This window comes from Ictidomys tridecemlineatus, chromosome 1 (genome assembly GCF_052094955.1).
Source record: "Ictidomys tridecemlineatus isolate mIctTri1 chromosome 1, mIctTri1.hap1, whole genome shotgun sequence".
Classification (NCBI taxonomy): domain Eukaryota; kingdom Metazoa; phylum Chordata; class Mammalia; order Rodentia; family Sciuridae; genus Ictidomys; species Ictidomys tridecemlineatus.
This window is the reverse complement of record NC_135477.1, coordinates 157,096,917-157,117,564: the sequence shown is the minus strand read 5'-3', so window position 1 is coordinate 157,117,564 and position 20,648 is coordinate 157,096,917. Positions and strand designations below refer to the sequence as shown.

The following is a 20,648-nucleotide window of genomic DNA, read 5'->3' as shown; positions in this document are numbered from 1 at the left end:
CTCTTGTTTCCATAGAAATATAAATCTTTCTCTGTGAAATTCACTTTAACCTAAAATAGATAAATCTGAAAATTATTTTAGCATTTGTATATGGTGACACCCCAATTGTAGGTATTCTGATGCATTGATCACTAAAATTACTACTAATTGATGTCAATATTTACTGGCTTCAGAGGGACACATGTGTAATTGCAGGTACTTGAAAGACTGAGGATAAATCCCTGTCAGGTTTCAAGCCAACTTTAGTATTTATAGACGTCCTGTCTCTAAATATTAAGACAGGGAATTTGATATGAACACCATAGTTCTGCCAAAGACATACATGTCCCTGGATAAAAATACCCAGGCCCATATGCAAACAGCAATAAACATTCCAAAAATAAGATATATTCACCTTAAATTTAGCTTGATTGAAATGGTACTTGAGGAAAGTAAAATTACAGGATTATTACTACTGTTCATTTTTACTTGGATTAATTGACATTCACATTATTTTTTAAGTAGTTTAAGTAAATATGTACATTTATCAACAGAGTCCCATTTGGGCAAGTCTTCACACGAAGAGCAACAGAGTCTTGAAGACACTGAGTACCACCAGCTACAGGTATGCACATGTCAAATTCCCAATTACTTTTATTTTCCTTCTTTATAGAAAGTCAATTAGGCCAAGTGAATTGAACTCATAGAACATTCTTTGGGAATTCAAACATCACAATTTAATATTTAAGTATAAATATGTTAAGACATGAAATGTTATATTAATTAATATATAATAATAAAAATTAGCTTTAGTGATCAATGTGGGTTACACATATGCTTTATGTTATCATTGTGCCTATATTTTTGAAGAATGTTTGTGTTTTCATCTGTGTGACATCCTTAAGTGGGGAGCAATATGTCAGAGACTTAGAAATAAGCAGTTGAAATCATGAACATACATAAATGCAATGACCACTGAACCCATTCATTTAAAAACAACTTCATTCCCAAGGGTTCAACATTTAATTTCACATTACCTGTCATCTGAAAAAAGATGTCATTCTCCATGGATTTCAGCATATCCATGGAGGGAGGGAACAGGCTCAAATCAGGCACAAAATTTCAGGTTGTATCGAAACACTTCAAGATGGGTACTTTTCTGCTAATGTACAAAAAATATATATTTCCTATCCATTGTCTGTAAGAAACCAATAAAATTATAAAACATATTTACCTTACCTCTTTATGTGAGGTTAGACTAAAGATTTTGGATATCATTTTTGGGAAATTATGAAATTTTGAATGTCTAAATTATGAAATTTAGATCTCATATGATCTAACATAGATCATATAAGAATATGCCTCCTGATCTCATATGATCTGTGTTAGTATGTAAAGGATTTGCATGCATTTGCATGGGTTCTCTTCCACTATTACACAAGGATCCTTGTAGTGTGTAGATTTGTCTTTGGTTGTGTCCTGGCTATGGTTTATATCTGAGTATCAGGAGTGAAAACCACCATGTTGCACATGCCTGTTTTACTCACCAGTATTTCTCTGAGGTCACAGAATGAAGTACACAAATAATCACAGTTTATAGCAAAACACTTATCACCTGTAATAGAAAGTAACACTACAAAATGAAGAGATGAAATAGGAAATATTAATGTTTACCTGGAAAATCAAAAGAGGCCTTGGTTTTAATATAATTATTAGGCCTTGTTTTAAAATAGAAGGAAAGAGGCGGGAGTAAAGAAGGCCAAAGAGGAGATGAGGGGTAATGAACTCAAATTAGAAAGAAAAAATTTAAAATGAGAGGTAAACTGGTCACTTCATAGTGAACACACAACCTCCCCCCCCACACACACAGAGTAATGCAATGAAATTCTCAACAAAAAAAAAATAAGATTGATGGTGAAAAATGAAATAATGTGAAAACCCCATTTCAATAACAGACAAAAACACATCAAGAACACCAATATAAAAAAGCTTGAGATTTCCCTTATACTAATGTTAGGAGATATTTCTGTGCAGGACTTCTAATTTTAGAAACCTTCTTTATTTTTTTGCTCTAGCTGCAAATGTCCTAACCTGCTATTGCCATGAATAAGCTGAGCTCAGATGCTCGATGGCCCCCACCTCACCCAGAGAAATGAGAGAACTTCACAATTTGGAGAAAATCCTCAGCCTTAGTACTTGTTCATGTATACAGGGATGTGGGCCCATCTAACATGGATACTTACTGACAAACACTCTAGTGAGCAATTCAGACTCTAAAGATGGACTCCTATAATCAGTGATGTAGAGGTAGGCAAGAGTCCATATCTCTGAGGGGTTTTCTTACAAGCTGTTGGAGCACAGCAGTCATGACCTGCTTGGAGAATCTGCAATTTCTTCTGGGAACTGTAGGAAAATGCATTGTACCTGCCAATGCCCAGCACTGCTAGATTCTTCTGTCACTTGAATTCTCAAAAAGCACTCTCCTTTAGTGTCATTATTCTAAACAACTATTTCAAGAGGCAGTGTTCTGTGAACCTCTACCCAAATAACTGTCCAGCAGGCAAAACACATGTATTTATGATGAGAGTTTCCATCCCATTCCTGATTTTCACTATCCTGACATCATTGGATCAGGGTAAACTTCCACCATTCTGTAAGGAGTGTTGACTATGCATTCAGGAGTTGTAATACCTGCAGTGGTTTCTGATCCAGCAAACAGAGTTACTACACAATGAAACTCTTCTCCAAGGTGTTTACCCTGAAAATTTCATTGTAATCACCAGAAGGGTGTCTACAAACACCAGTGTGTTGGAAAAGCCAACGAATTTCTAAATGCCTCTCAGCTGAGTTTGTTTACCATCCCTGGTGTGGATCATCATGTGTGTTTTCTGCATGCATCCAGTTTCCTACCAGCCATTGCCCTGGCACTTGCTACCAGAGACCTTCAAACAACATATTTCAATGAAAGTACCATGACTTTTTAATCTTTGGTAGACCACGGGTCCAACCTCAAGCTACCGAAGGCTCTCAGCGGATCTGGTCTTGAATTCTGGTCTCAGATTAGAACCCATTTTAATTCTTCCTTTGGGTGCCTCCCAACCATTGTTTTGTACATGGTTTGATCTGATTTTAGAAGTTGAAATAGGAATGTATGTTGTTTCCATTATCCCAGGAAAAAGGCCTCTGTGAGGTAACCAGAGATAAAAGGATCTTGCACTCACAGTCTAACTCTGTCCAGGATTTTGTGCAGTATCTTGAAATTTGCTTGATATCCACGCAAAAATCCAATTCTCTCCTCTGCTGAAAATGTCATATTTGTGTTGAGAAGAATCTCTATTAGTTTCTTATTTTCTCTCTAAAATAATTTTTACACAATTAAGAAGATTTTGCTGCTCTTTTATATGTTTGAAAGACATTTAAGGCAGTATTTTAATACATTATGTGTGAAATCATTTTGCCATAATGGTTTATCAAGAATAACTAATTTGCTGAAAATCAGTGCTGAATATTCTTTTGTTGATGGGTATCAGTTAGTTCCATAATTCTATAAATGTGACTTATAGTGTAAAATATTGAGGTTCATATATCACATGTGCATTCTGACTCATACATTGGGGTAAATTGGAAGGAGTGAGAAAGATGAATCATATTCCTAGAATCTAAAGGAATCTCCATAATGCTTTCCAGTGTGGAGGTCTTAAATTTTCAGTCTGGCAGTCTAGGATTGAACTTTCCTGCCACATCCTGAACTGCACTTATTATTTGAATACTTTAAAAATGTCATTCTGACTGGGGGCATCTGAAATGCCAATGCAGTTTTGAATGGTATTTCCTTGAATTCTAGTGGGCATTTTGTAATTCCTGATTTAAGAACTATGTATCTCTTGCTTTTTCCCATTTTTTACTTGTGTTAATGAGATTCTCCTCAGTCTTCGAGAGGAGAGATTCATTACTTGCACTCTGCTACTTTTTCCTGACAATGCTGCAGTCTATTCCTTCAATGAATGCATTTTTTTTAAAAGCCATGGATTCTGTGTTTCATCTGGTTACTGATTCTTGTCATGGCTTTCCAGCATTTCCACACAGCCTGACTTATTCATTATGCAGCCATACACCAGTTTTTCTGACTCCAATCTCTGAAAATAGTCATTAAATAGTGCCTTCCTTCCATGGAATTCCAAGACTTTGTTCAATGAAGATGTTTGCATACTCTACCCAAATGCAGTGTTTTCCTTTGTACACATTAATTGTGGACATATTGCTGTTCTAAATTTCTCTTCCTTGAAACTCAAATTTTGATGAAGTAAATACTTTCCTGAAATATATTAATTTTTAGAAGATTCTGGTGAATCAAATTAAACAATTCCAAGAGTATTTTATTCCTACTTGATGTGACACATTTGAAATCTCCATCACATCAAATATCATATTTAACATTAAATATTTAATTAACCCTCCCAGGCTGTAGTTGTGGCTCAGTGATGAGTGTTTGCCTCACATGTGTGAAATCTGGGTTTGATTCAGCATCACATAAAAATAAATCAAATAAATGAATCATGCCCAACCACAAGCAAAAATAATAATTTAAAAAAATTTAACCCTCCTATGTTTAAAATGTCAAATCTGTATAACATCAAAAGAGTTTTGTTGGGGAATACACACATTGCTAGTTAAGCACTGATGTGAGATGCTTTGAATATATGTGTATCAGTGCTTGTTGTCAGAGAACACATTTCCTCTTTCCTTTTTTCCTGGTTTTGCCCCATGGGAAGCTAGATGAAGAGAAGAGCTCACCTTCATCTGGGCTGCATAAGATCGAGTCTTATAAGGAAATATTATTCCACTAAATGTAATAATCTAATCTCCAATTCCAAAGACAGCACAATTGGAAATATGGTGATGTGCAAAGAGTGATGATAATATCTATATGTAACTCATTTTTGTCATTACCAGAGTGATTCTGAGCAACTTCAGGAGATGTGTGCTGCTTCTGAATCTGTTGAGATCAATGCAAGCACACAAAAGGGAATAAGTGAACTTGGAAAAGGTAAGAACCACATAGAAGACTAAATACATTGGAAAGAATATGTCCAAGAAATATGAGCACTGGTATATACTAATTGTGCAAGACATGTGCATATTAAATAAGTAGTAAAGTTTAAGAAAAAAAATGTAAGAAGTGGAGTCTCTCAGTAGGTTTCAGCCACAGGTTAAATTGGATGTATAGATAAAGGTACTGAACTGTGAGTTGCAGTAGAGACATGCTTTTATCACAGGTAAATTTAAATAAGGAAAAGGCCTAAAAAAGAGGGAATGAAGACTGGTGAAGGTAGTGAGTACACATTGTCAAAAAGAATAAAAGTAAAAAAGAACCAGTGGTACTCAGGAGAGGGTAGGAAATCCCAACAACATGTAAAAAGGAAAAAGAACAGGGTTTTTAAAGTGTGAGAAGAATTTGTGAGTTTCCAGTTCCAAAGTTGAATGATGGAGAGGGTACAACTTTTCCATCCTTCCTGACTTACTCACAGGTGGGAATGAATTGAGCGATGAAGACCTGCTCCCACAGAGCTAAGTTCACTTACCCTAAATGATTAGGCAGGTGTACAAGTTAATGACATGCAACATGTTGCTACTCACTAGGGCGAAATTTTAGGGTACAAACAGCAAATGCTATAGTTGAAAGGACTAGGAATTATTATTGAGCACTTTCCAAATCCACAGATATCTAAAATTAACTTTGGAAAGCTTAAAGATTCTTCTAAACTTTATTTTGAGGGAAGAATCCAGAGCTTCATTCAAATTAACCTAGAGGAATTAGAAGCTGACAAATTTCACACTGACACTCTGCAATTGTTAGGAATCATCTTTTGGTGACCATGTTCAAAATCTTGTTCTGACTCAGCAGATCATAGCTTCTATATGTTTATTATAGTCTAAGGTGATTCAAATGATCCTGATCTGTAGAAAAAATGATTTGGAGCTATGCATTGGATATCCTTTGGGGAACTATGCAAGAAACACTATCAGTTCCTACATTTAAAGACACAACCAGATCAAGTGCAAGCACAAATCTTGCTTTTCATTCGGAGCATGTCTCTTGAGATATGGGAGAGACCCAAAGACTAAGGTGAAGAGAAGATATTTCTAAGATAAATCTGTCACATTGACAGGCTGCAAGGTGTGGCAAAGAGCCACACATAAAATGCAAAATGTAAGGAGACAAGCTCCCACTTCTGTGGGTTCCTTTGGAAAAGCTAAAGGGATGGGAATGTGAGGAAGATAACATAGAATTTAGGAAGGAAATATGAGGAACATGACAATTAAGCAAAGTGTAAACAGTGTGATGCCTTTTGTTTACATGGAAATTTAATTTTTTTTCCTGTAAAACTTTATTCAAGTTGAATGGATCAAGTTGTGAGTTATTATAGGCATTGCACATGGTGAATACCTATTGTCTCCCTAAGTGGTTTTCTGAGGTATTGGACCAGAAAAATTATGCTTCAATAATGTCAGTATGCATGGGGTTCAGAGGCATACATCCATAATTGCAGGTACTTCTGAGGCTGAGGCAAACCCCTGCAGGGTTTCCAGCAAACCATGGACTTTACAGACACCCTCTCTCCCAATATAAAGACTTGGAATCTGAGCATTATAAATACAAGCATTATAGTATTTGCCAAGGATACATGTTTTGGGTTAAAATACATAAGCCCACACACAAGCAGCAATAAAAATTTCACATATGACATATATTCTCCTATAATAGAACTTCACTTAAAAATATAACTGGGAAAATAAAATTACATAATTATTAGTACTCTTCCTTTTTATTTGTATAATGTGTCTTTCACATGAATTTTTTAAGTAGTTTATCTGTATATTTGTCAGCAGAGTCACATGTGAGCGGATCATCTGACACAGAACAGAAGAGGCTTCATGATATGGATAATACTGCACATCACCAGCAAAAGGTAGGCATATGTGTCAATTTAAATTCCTTGTCAGTTCTTTTTCCTGCTTCCAGATGACAATTGAAATTACCTACTACAATACTCTTTGAAAATCCAAACATAGTAATTAAATATTTAAGTACAGAGAGGTTAACTGGTCATCAATATCAAAATGCCTTTAGCAGTCAAGGTGGATGCCAGATAAACTTTATGCAAGCAATTGCACTAATATTTTCCAATAAAGTTTGCATTTTCATGTATGTGACAGCCTTAAACGGTGAATGATAAATTGGAGAATATCATATCAGTTGAAACTAGGAACATGCATAAATGCAATGACCGCTGAACACATTCATGTAAAAATAGCTTCATTCCCAAAGGCTCAGTGTTTAATTTCACATTAGCTGTCACCCATGACAATGTTAAAGAGTTTCCTGCTCAGAAGGTGTAAGCCACCTGGGAAAAAAGAAAGTCTCAAATAATTAGTAAAGAAATAAGAGCCAGAGCCAGAAATTAAGTTTGAAAAGGAAAGCAGAGCTCCTGAAATGTTCCCCAATCCCAGTAGAAGCTGGAACTGAACAACTAGAAAAAGGATCAAGTTGTTTAGATAAGGGAGAGTAGATCAAAGGCATAGATAAGTTTTTAGCAGGAGGAATATTGCTTTTTGTGGTGTGTTAGGGTTCTTGCAGCAATGAAGTTGATTGGCATTTTGACAGGCCATATCCAACTCTGAAAGGCTGTGTAGCTGTGTGGCTTCAGCTGGTCCACCCATCTCCAGTGCAGTGCTGAACCTAACACAGCTTTGTTTGTAAGAAGTCAGTGGCTTCTAAGTCAATTTTCTTCACACCAAGTTCATATTGGCTCCTGTCAGGAGAGAATAAACTCCAATAATGATCACAGCATAAACCAAAATATGTATCCACTGTACATAAAATATATATGTTTTAAATGATTTCTAGAACATCACAAAATGAAAAGATAGAGTAGGAAATAACAAGTTTTACCTGCAAAAAATTATGTCCTGGTTATAATATAATTATTGGAACATATTTCAAAAAAGTAAGTAGAGTGAAAGTGGTGAGAGTAAGCAGAGTCAAAATAGGAGAAGAGGCAAATGTAATAAAAATGAGAAATGAAAAGATTTAAAATGAGAATAAAAGTTGTCTCTGGATAACAACAAAAAATGAAAGAATGGAATAAAACTCTCATAAATAAATAGAGAAAAATGAAATAATGTAGAGCACCCATACAAATATAAGACAAATATATCATGAATAATAACAGCAAAAGCTTGAGATTTCCTAATGTTAACAGAGTAGAAAAGAATATATTTCTGTCCAGGATTTCTAATTTTACTCACACATAACTTTGGGGGTTTTTGGGAAACAAATATTATTCAACACTTTATTTGTTCTAGCTCCAAAAGTCCTAACCAGTTATTTGCATGAATAAGCTGAGCTCCTCTGCTCCTTTGGCCCCACCACACTCAAAGAATGCTGAGAGAACTTAGCAATTTCAAGGAGAATATCACCATCATTACTTGTTAATGTACTCAGACATGTGGGGCTATCTAATGTGAAGACTTCCTGACACACACTCTGGTTCATGGAGCCTAGGGACTAGTATGTAATTCATACCACCTGATGGATTCCTGTAGTCAATGGTCTAAAGGTGGGCAAGATTCCATGTCTCCGAGCAGTTTCCTGGCAACTTATTGGAGCATGGCAGTCATAGCCTGCTTGCAGAATCTTTTGGGAACTGAAGGAACATACCATTGCACCTGACAATGCCCCAGCACTGCTGCATTCTTGTGTCACTTGAATTTTCAAAAAACAGTCTCCTTCACTATCATTATTCTAAACCACCTGTTTAAAGAGGCAGTACTCTATGGAACTCTACTCAACTAACTTTCCCACAGACACAACACATGTATTCCTGATGAGAATTTTCAGCCCATTCCTAACTATCACTATCCTGAGAATATATGAAGAGGGTGAACTTCCACCATTCTGTGTGGAGAGTTGGCTATGCATCTGGGAAGTTCAAACATGCAGTGGTTTCATATTTTTCCCACAGTTTACTACAATGGAACACTTCTCAAAGGTTTCTGCCCTCAAGATTTTATTGTAATTCCCTGGATGGTGTCTAAAAGTATCAGTGTGGTGATAATGTGGACAAGAACTTGAAGTGCCTCTCAACTGAGTGGCTTGACCCTACATGATGTGTAGGCACATATATGTTGTTTTAAAGGAGAGCAATTTTTTTACTAGACATAACCTTGGCACTTGCTGTCACAGAACGTCAAACAACATGTTTCAGTGAAAGTGCCAGGAGTTTTAATCTTTAGGTGGACCACAGAAACAAAATGTAGCTGCCCAGAGCTATCAACAGATCTATGTCTCAGTTTCATTTTTATACCACCCTAATACATGCTGTGGGTGCCTCCATGACAGAGGTCCACCTTATAAAAGTTAAAATAGAAAGGATTTTTTTTTCTAAAATCTGGGGGAAAAGTATGGTAATGTACATGGGATGAAGAGGCTCTTGGCACTTGCAATCCCATTCTGCCTAGAAGATTTGACAATATTTCAAATACTGGTTGATACACCTCAAAAAAATTCAACTCCCTCCTTTGCTGAAAATGTTGTATTTGAACTGAGAGGAATCTATATTATTTTTCTATTTTTTCCTAAAATATTTTCCTTTATATACTTAAGGAGATCTTGCTGTTGCACCTTTTGTAGATTAGAATATTTTAGGGCACTGAATTCATATAAAGGATGGTATTGATTTTGACATAGTGGGGTACAATGAATAAGTATATTGCTAAGAATCAGTGCCAAGTGTCTTTTTGTGTTTTTAATACATTTTAATGTGAATGGGTATCAGATTTAGTTCCATACCTTTATAATCATGACTAAAACAACAGTGCTAAAACAGCAACATTCATAAATCATATGTGCATGCTGGTTTTGGTACACTGGGGTTCTGATCAAGGAGTGGAAAAGTTGGGTCATATGGCAGTCATATTCCTAGAATCCTGAGGAATCTCCATAATTTTCTGTCTGACAGTGTAGGATTGGACTTTGCTGCCACATCCTGCACTGAACATATTTTTTGACTACTTGATAAATGTCATTCTGACTGGGAACATCTGAAATATCAATTCATATATGAATGGTATTTCTTTGAATTCTAGTGATGTTAACCAAATGTGGTACATCTATGAGCAATTTGTAATTCCTGATTTGAGAACTGCCTATTTCTTGCTTTTTGCCATTGCCTAATTGGGTTAGTGAGATTCTCCTCAGCCCTCCAAAGGGGAAATTCATTGCTTGCACATCACTAGTTTTCCGTGGCATTGTTCCATCTACTTCTTCTATGAATGTACATCTTGTTTTAAAATCTATGATTTCTGTGTTTCATCTGATCACTGATTCCTGTTAAGGGTCCCCAGTATTTCCACACAGGCTATCTTATTCGTTCTGCAGATCCATGGATTTTTCTGGCTGCAACCTGTGAAAGTAGTCAGTCAAGAAACACAGCATGATGCTGTGCTAATGTCTTACTTTTTTGAAATTCCTTTTAGTTCCTTCTTCAGTGAAAAGTGTTGCATACTCTAACCAAATTGAGTGTGCTTGTTTGTTCACATAAAATATAGACTATACTTTGTATACAACCAGAGATATGAAAAAGTGTGCTCTTTATGTGTAATATAAATTATAATCATTCTTCTGTCATATATAACAAATTAGAATATAAAATATAGACACATTCTCTTACTGACACTCTCTTTTTTTAATGAAATTTTGACTATGTAAATATTTTGCTCAATGAAGTGAATATTTGGAAGTCTCTGGAGACTCAAATGAAACAAGTTCAAGAATATTTTATTCCTACTGGAGGTGGCCCATTGGATAGTCTCTTATCATAACAAGTATTATATAAATAAATAAAACAATTGGCACTTCATTATTAGAAATGTTGAATCTGTATAACATGAAATCTAATTCACAAAAGCATTTTAAATAAATTTTCTACTCTGTTTTTAGATTTGAGTGAGAATGCAGAGCTTACTAATTAAGCACTGATGTTAGTTGTTTGGGATATATGCATATCAGTGAGTTTTGTGTAAGAGAATACATTTCCTCTTTCATTCTTCCTGATGTTCCCCATCAGTAGCCAGATGAAGAGAGGAGCTATCAGGACAGCATGTGAAATCAGGTCTCAGATGGAAATATCATTGCAGAAAATGTAATGGTCTAATCTGAAATTGCAATGTCTTCCTAACTATAAATATAATGATGAACAGAAAGGGATGCAGAAAACTACATGAAACTTATTATTGTCATTATTTTTACCAGAGTGATTCTGGGAAACATTGAGAGGTGTGTGCTGCTTTTGTATCCAGTAAATTTGAACCAAGCACAAAGGCAATAAATGCACATGGACAAGGTAAGAACCACATAAAATGTAAAATACATTGGAAAGATCAAAGCCAAAATATATGACCACTGGTATGTAGTACTTGTTTAAAGAATGTGCCCATTAAATAACTAGTAGGGGTAAACAAAGATAAGAAGTGGCATATTTTGTAAGTTTAGCCACAGATTGAATTGGATGTATTGCTAAAGGAATTGCATTGTGAGTTGCATTTGACACATGCGTCTGTCACAGGTAAATCTGAAATAAGGCAAAGGATAGAAGAAGGGAAAGTGAAGGCTGAGAAAGGCAGTGAGTACACATAGTACACACAGAAAAGAATCAGTGATAGTCAGGAAAGGGTGGAAAATTCCAAAAGAAAGAAAAATGCAGAATGGAAGCATGGAAAATCAAAACAGGTAAGTCTTATTGTACAACTTCTCTAGAAAGCATATAGTGAAACATATTAAAAAGGATAGCAAGCTATTCATACATGATATATATAGTTTTTCCACGATGTGTCAGGAGGATTTGCCACAACATTGGATGTTGATGCTTGCACCCATGTTTCAAAATATTTCTGTAAATTCATGAGGAAAATATATTAAAAGAGTTTATATCATATATGTCTCTAAAATTATGTGTCCCACATTGGAGTCATTACAGTGGTTGGTTGGAATATGAGGCTGATTTTCTATCCCTCCTAAATTGAAAAAGAGCTTAAAGGGGCAGGGCTAGAACCGAGAAGCCTGAGAGAATGAAAATATGGTTTTTGCTTGAACCCAGGAGATCAGTGCCAATCTGTGACACAGGAGAAACTCATTGACAAGAGAAATACTATGACACCACGCTTATGGACTAATTCCAAGAACTGGTGTTTTGTTTTATGGTATATTTTTGTTTGTTCCCTTCACCACTGATGTGGTCAGTTTATAGCATGAAAGCATGCAATGTATGATCATTTGTAATTTATTTTACTCCTTTCTTGTAAAATGAATCCATTATTGCTGGAGAACCTTCTTTCTAGAAATTTTGACTAAAAGTTGTAAATCAAAATTGTACTTCCACATACCAAAGTAGCACTTGCTCATATTTCTATGGCATGGTTTGTTTGTTTATGTTATTCTCAGTGGGCACTAATGAGATCCTTTTGCATGCTAAGCATTTGATCTCCCACTGATCCTTTCCCACAGACCTCTCTGTTTCTCTGGTGTGTTTTGTGTATCCAAGCCTCAGAAAAATACCCATATTCTTCTTAAAGAATTTTCATCAACATAGGAAGATAGTGCCATGAAGAAACTACATGATAAAGGAAAGCAACATTCACAGTAGCTGCACTTACTACACATGTTATTTGAATCCTTGAGTTATAGTCAGGAGCAGAATCACACATTCCTGTGGCCCAGCTTCTTTCTTTGTTTCTGCAATTAGTCTTCATTCTACACAGTTCACTGAAATTGTTCTATCCTCTGTATTTCCAGAAACATTCCCTCCATTCACACTGGCATCAACTTCCAGTGCACTGTGGCCTTCTCATTATGTATCTCCATCACGTACAGGTCCTTTATTGTTAAACTGCTATAGCATTGAGGATGGTCCTGTTATTTATGCATATACTGCACATATGACTATCAGCCCTCTTTAGATCATGGATGTCCAAGCACATTAACTTTCCTAGAAATCTTTCATGATACAAATTTTTCCTCACTGTGTGTATTGATCCCTCTCTCTGCCTGCAATGTCCTCTGATTCTTCTCTTACAAATCACTATATCATCATAAAAATATGTTCTATTTATTTTATTCATTCATTCATTCATTCATGTTCTCTTTTAAACCCTGTTTCTCTATGCACAACATTTCATGCTCAGCATTTCTAGCCTCTGGCACATAACCTCACTTTTGAAGTCTCCATTATTTCCATCTCTAGAAAGTAAATCATCACTGGCATCTGTTTTCTCCTCAAGGTCTTACTACAAACTCAATTGTGGGTGGAATAAACAAAGCTGTTGATTACAATGTGATGCAAAAGTGTCCTCTTTAAGTCCAGGAACTGATGGAGTAGACAGAAAAAGGAATAATTTATAAGTCACATGCTTGTTACCTAGTTTGGAAGCTATAAAATATATGAGGTAGTCCCAGTGAAAGAAAAAACAGTTTATGTCATAAATATCAGGCATAATTATGGAAATTTCTCAAGACAATATGATGGAATAATACATGGAAAGTAAATAAGAATGGAAATAATCAAGTCTCTGGCTCTAGAGGTTTCTTGGTTAAAGCTAAATGGGAGACAATATTAGAGAGAAACCAAAGAATTACCTAGGTAATTTTGGATAAAAAAATGAGAATACTGGTATAATGCAATTCATCTCTTTTCAGTGTATCAACCTCAAATTAAACTTCTCTTCTCCACCCCTACCAGCTTCCATGATGTATGTGACATCCATTTGAGTCATTCATATGAGAACTTTAGCATTGCTGAAACATTGTTTGTTTTCAAGACAGCTATTTACTTAAATATTATTATTATTATCATTATGTTTACCAAAAATGGTAAACATAAAATAACATAAAATAAAAATATTTTATTGATGATTTGGAATAAAACTTGAGCATGCCATTAATTCACTTTATTACTGAGCAAATTGATCATTGATAGATACCTAATTTTTTGATCAGCCAACCCCTTTTTTTAAACAATTTGATAATCTGTCAAGATATACCACATCAGATTCATTTTTTAACTCATAGTTTTCATGAAGTTTATTCCTTAACTAGCAGAACTGTTCATCTTAGTTATATTCCAATGACTAAAATACAAAGGTTTATTAGTGTCTGATAATTCCGGCAGTTTTCGGATTTCTTTTTCTTTGGATTGCCATATCTCAGTTCTTTGTGCCTTGTCCTACATTTTTTCTTTGTGGGGCATGTATCTTTGTGCAAGAATGGAAAAAGAAAAATGACATTGGTTAAATCAGAGGCTACAGGGGAAAAAAATCACTAGTGCTCCACATGGGTATGAAAAACAAGGACATGTGTATTAGCTGCTCTTCTAAAAGCATATGTCTGAACTAATTATTTCAAAAAACTCTCTGAGGTGAAATTAAGTAAACCTTCTCCTAGAATCCCATCACAAATTTGGGCTTACTAAATTGTAGGGCAAATAAAGAGAGGTTCTGTACTTGGGAAAAAAAGTGTTAAATAATTCGGATCAGTTTCCTGGAAGATATATGTAGCTGTGTTTTTCCTTCAGCTTTCATGTTGAACTTTTCAGATCCTTCTATTTTCCTCTGAATACAGATCACTGTGCTCACCAGAATTCTGCATCTTTTCACTGGTACATATATCCTTTGATTATGTATTTATGGTCATGGCAAATGTGACCTCAAAATTGGAACATTAATTACAAAAGCTATATTTCCAATTTTGATCTAGCACATTTTAGACATGTGGCTGTATTCAAAAAAAGTCCCAAACAAGCAGACACACCAAAGTTAAAATCATGTTTATGATATATAACCACTGGGACTCGGGTTCATATTCATTGTGTAAGATTATGAGAGTAGTTCTCTTTATATTTGGGGTTTTTGAGAATATATTTTCTTTCATTTTCAGTATCTCAGAACTCACATGCTCCTGGCAAGGTAATTGATCTTCTATGATTATTTCATTGTATTAACTGGGTACTGGATTAAATACACACTATTTATATGATATCTTTGTCTCTAAGCAAATGAAGCCTTCCATCATAATCAAAGATTCTCTTCTATATAAGTCAAAACAGAAGCAAAAAAGAAGGACACTGAAATCAGGTAAATTTTGCAGTACAATTTTTCTGTAAAGTTACCTGGAAACCATTGAAATGCTGGCAGTTTCCCTGTTTCTTTTTTTTTTCTAAATTTAATGAGAGGATTTATCCTCAAAAATATCAATCTCAATATTGGTATTCATGTTTTCTTAAATAATATGTTCCTGAATATGAAAAAGAGTTTTTAAATTTGAACTGTTTCTCAAATTTTACTATGTCTCAAGTTCCCTAAGTAATCCCTTAAACATTTATGGATTCTCAAAGGTAAATTATCAGAATGTAATCTTTTTTAAAATAATATAGTTTTAAAATTCTTATGGCAGAGATAGGCAGTGGGGCAAAACTATATTCCCATCTTCCTAAAAGATTGAGGCACAAATTTACTTGAGCCAGGAGGGTAGGGTTTAGTTTGGGAAATATAAGAGAGACATCTTTTAAAATAATTTATTATTTTATTTCCAGTGCATGATCCAAACTATTGAGTAATTGCAATAAACATATGTTGTACTTTAGGTAACAGTTGTTTTTTTTTTGTTGTTATTGTTGTTTTCTTTTCTTTTCCATGGAGGGAATAATTGAAACGAGGCCTTTTAATATGCTGAGCAGTTGCTCTACAATTGAGACTGGCTGCCAGCCTTCTCTTTAAAGTTGATGATCCTGTAAAATCTTTTTATTTGAATAGTTCAGAGAAAAAACACAAGTTCATTTAATTGAAATAGGAAGATGTTAATTTTTTTTTTAAAAAATCACATGATAAATACAAGCAACTTAAAGAGTTCAGGTGCTTTATTTTACATCTTCTTTGACACCTTTTGTTTTTGTTTTGGACAGAGTCTCATTTCACAGAGACTCGGAATTTTTCTTTTACTTATTAAATTTAATAACACATTATTCTTTACTGAGTTAGTGAAAATATTGTATCCCAAATGCTCAGAAACATTCCCTTAGTTCAGGCCTGTGTCATCTTTATTTTGCACTGATGCCTTCTAACTATTGTTCTCCATTCACATCATCTTCACATGCCCACATTCTGGGTAATCTACTTCCACTGCAAATATGACATGAATCATTCTTTAGAACAAGAATATCAAAATATTTTACATTTACATATAAATCTTTCATAATATGATTTTTGCCTAATTATCTTTATCTCTTTCCTCCCTCTACGCTTTCCTCAGGTATTACTCTTCATGGATCCCTACATATTTAGACAAATACAGATCCAATGTAATAGTCATCTTCCTCAGTTGCTACTGCTTATCAAGCTCTTATCCTTTCCCTTAAGCTGGCTGATAATATCAGTTTTATATCCCATCTCAGGCATTATTGCTAGACATTATCTCTGATACCATTTATCTACATTAGCACTTACCAGAAACTCAAAAATAATTAATGAGTCAAATAAATAGACACTATTTTCACAGAGATAACTGAAAAGATTATCTCTTCTTCACAAGCAAAATGGACTGTCAACTAAATAAACAATTTACTGTTTAAGTTAAAAGGATATAGTGGAAAAATTGATAAAGTACTAATGTTGGCTTGAGTAAAGAAACAATTTTATTACAATAACTAGAGTCCAAATCAACTGGGTGTGCATGAAGCACACTGTGTCTTTAGAGTAGCAAATAATATTGTCACAATTTCAGATAAAGCTTTTCAGATAAGTAACAGGGTGGTCACAGATAAAAGTGTAAAAATTATCACTCACTTTGGAGGCCATTAATGATAAACAGGAGTTGCATAAAATTTATTTTTATGAGGTAAAAAATAGTGAATAATGTGAATTTATGATTTTTATCTATTTTAAAATTTTGTTTCTAAGAATTGGTACATTTATACTGAGTAGGTGGATTTGTGGATGAATCTTTGAGATATTTATTTGCGTTCAACCTGGTGACATTCACTTTCTCCACAAAGAAATATTTGTCAAACAAAAGATTCTGTTTGGATAATCAGAAATACTTCCTAAAGAAGACAAGATTTATTGGGCACAGTGAAGCACATCCATTAGACTTTAAGCTAAACAACAAAAGAGGTTTTATCCCATAGAACATGGTACACACGTTTTAGGTACTCTACATTTGTATAGTGTATGAATACTGCATGTGGAAATATAGAGTCATTCACTTATGAAAATTACTCACATATTATTTCTATTTTGCTTTCTTCCTGATACAAATTCTGTTATCCAATTAAAACATTTGAATACAGGTTCTTCACATCACATAATAAAACATAAAAAAAGTTACTGCTCACAGTGTTTACTACAAAAAAAAGCAAAACTGGAAAATGACCTGTATAAACTTGAAAAGAGATATACTGAAGAAAAAAGAGTAACATTGGAGCTTAAAAAGGAAAATGTAGCATTGAAACACGAAGTTCAACATTTGAGGTATGATATGCTAGTTTCTTAGGTCCCTGTTAAGTTACTGAAGTTGGCATTAATCTTCAGATACTCCTGCCCTAGTTACTGAGATTAAAGGCATGTACCACCATACCTGAAGAGGAATCTATTTATATAACAAATAGAAATTTTGGTGGTTTTGTATCTATATTTTTGCCTTTTGGAGTACAATCAATGTTTCAAGGAATGAAATTTAGAAAACCAGTTTTCTCTATTGTTTAATTTACTCTGAATACATTTTCAATGTAGAATTATTTGATTAGAGGTACTTTTTAAAAAGATGTTTGATAGATTTCTAAATTCCTCTCAAGAAAGTTTACTTTATTTACAATTCACCCAAAGATAATAAAATGGGCATTTTTCACTGTCCAGAAATATTTTAAAACATTTGTAGTTTTTCTTCTGCTATATAGGATCAAACCCAGGGGTTAGTTCAACTAAGTAGATATGTTAGTACTGAGCTAGACCCTCAGCTACAGTTTTAATATTAACATTCATTTAAAAATGAAATGAAAAGGAATTACTGATTATTTTATTCAAATTAACTCTGGTTTATAAGTAAAACTTCTTCTTATTTCTTTGTTGAAAAGACCCATACTCTTAATTATTGGATTAAATATTAGGTTCAGTCTTGTTCCAAAGGGGATTTTGACTTGTTTACAAAATACATAATGATTAACAAGGTAAGTGCTACCATAAGAGCAACATAAAGGGTAGAATAAAGTTATTTTTTCTCAGGAAAATTCAGTTTTAAGATAAATATATTTTACTGAATATGTGTCTTAAAAAGGAAGAGAATACAAGAAATGATTCTCTGTTTCTTGAACCAAATAGGGACCAGATAAATGAAATAAAAAATGAAGATAATAAAGAAATTAAAAAGAAACCTGAAACATCTGTCAGAAAATTTGATATAGAATTAAATATTACAGCAGATGAATTTAATCAGGTAAATGAGCTTTCAGTACATTTTTAAATTTTTTATTTTATTTCAGCAAATTTATGTATACTATCCCTTTAACATACTATATGCAGCCATGTTTCACTTCATGAAGGGTATATGATCTGAGAAGTATGCTGTTTGGCAATTGTACCAACATACAATCATCATAAGTGTGTACTTGCACAAACTTCAGACATCTACCACAATACCAGAATACATAATCTTCTAGGATCTCCTTTGTACATGCAGTGTATATTCTCACAAAGCATTGGTATGTGGAGTGTGACACTATTATTTTGGTTTAAAACAAAATTTTATTTCACCCTAAAATTAATTGATGACATTTGTTGCAAGATTAATTATTGCAAATCTTGGCATCTAGTAGATGCTCCATATTTGTTTCCTGAGTGAAAGAGTTGAGTTTAATCACTGATATGATTATCAATTTTACTGCAGATGTGCCTTAAAAAAGGAGGGGCTTTGGCTATAGCTTAGTGTCAGAGAGCTTGCCTATCATGTGTGAGGCACTGGGTTCGATCCTCAGCACTACAAAAAAATAAACAGAAAAAATAAAGGCATTATTTCCATCTACAACTACAAAAAAAAAAATAAAGTATTTTTTTAAAAAATAGGAAAATAGAAGAAATGATTCTCTGTTTTTTGAACAAAATAAGGACAAATTAAAAGAAAAAGTAAATGAAGATAATAAAAAGATTTTTAAAATGTTAAGGTATAGAATAAATAGATTTGAAAATAGTTAAAGATTTTGTTTAAAAAAATTTCACAATTGCATTTATCCTGTATTTAATAAATATCTTTACTCTTTGAGGATTTTTTCTGTCATTTATGCAGTTTAAATTTGAGTAATTCATGTGTAATAAAGATTTATGTGCTTTAATAATCTACTTCTTTTGAATGGTTATTTAATTTGAAGATACTACTATTAATTAAGCTTTTAGACTTTCTACTCCCTACTGAGATAAGACTAAAACCTACTGAAAGGTCTCTAGGTCTCAACAGAACAAAATGACACCTATAGGTAACTTTCTTGAGAACAGTTTGCCTGAATTTACAAGATGGGATTCCAGCAAAACATTCTGCAAACAAAAACTGATAAATAGGGCCAAAACTGAAATCAATTGTTTTCTTCTGTTGTTTTCAAGTGTGTGTGTGTGTGTGTGTGTGTGACTAGTAACTGTATCCATCATGAAAAACATAAATGTATAACCATAAGGTGCATATTAGGGAGTGAGGATGTTGGCATTTTTGTCCCACTGGATTAAGTAATGTTATTATTCAATTCCATTTGTCTGCAGCACTCCAGTGGTGGTTTTCACAGTGTCCTGTTTCAGAGAAAAGGCTTTTAATATTTTTCACAGGATTTGATGATTTTTCTAGGATCTCAAAACCCTTGATTTCTAACAATATATCTTCTGGTTTGGGGAAATGATTTTTCTCCCTTGGTGTGTTAATGTGAAGATGTGCTTTTTACTATACCACTTTTAAGTAAGAAGGAAAAATGTGGCTAGCAGAGATCCTGGTTTTTGGATATCATTTCCCCACTTTTGACAAGAGAAATACTTTGCCTCAAGTAATCCCCTATTTTATATAGAACACTTTGGTAAATAATGATATACCATGATATGTACGCAGTAATAACTTACTGGTATTTGTTCCTAAAAAATTGGGTCAGTTTATTTTCTCTATTTCACACTTATTATGTTCAAACTTCACTAAGAAGAAACAAATAATACTGAGCAGCAACTTAGAAATTGTTTTTGCCATTAGTATCTTGCAACACAAGCCTTCTCTGATGTTTATACATGCACAGGACAGAATGGTGGATGAGCACTAGAAGCAGAGGTGGAAGGCTTGGATAAAATCTCACAACTTGGGGCTGGGGTTGTGGCTCAGAAATAGAGTGCTCACCTAGCACTGGTGAGGCCCTAGGTTTGCTCCTCAGCATCACTTAAGTAAACAAATAGATAGATAAAAATATTTTAAAAATCTCACTACTTGCCTATATTTTTGGCCCCACCCTGCTTTCCAGAATTGTGTTTATTGATAAACATACATATGCTAAGTGCTGACCCTAGTTCTATCATTTATTAATGTGTGCAATTCTCATATCATAACT

At 34.1% G+C, this 20,648-nt stretch overlaps 2 long non-coding RNA genes across 2 annotated transcripts; both read left to right on the top strand.

Annotated features, from left to right (window-relative positions):
• Positions 1–528: 528 nt before the first annotated feature.
• Positions 529–6,950, top strand: LOC144366571 (uncharacterized). Its single transcript, XR_013425634.1, has 3 exons — positions 529–604; positions 4,933–5,026; positions 6,871–6,950. It is a non-coding gene; the product is annotated as an uncharacterized LOC144366571 (long non-coding RNA).
• An 8,016-nt stretch (positions 6,951–14,966) lies between these two features.
• Positions 14,967–17,703, top strand: LOC144366570 (uncharacterized). Its single transcript, XR_013425633.1, has 3 exons — positions 14,967–14,997; positions 15,084–15,165; positions 17,376–17,703. It is a non-coding gene; the product is annotated as an uncharacterized LOC144366570 (long non-coding RNA).
• The last annotated feature ends 2,945 nt before the right edge of the window (positions 17,704–20,648 follow it).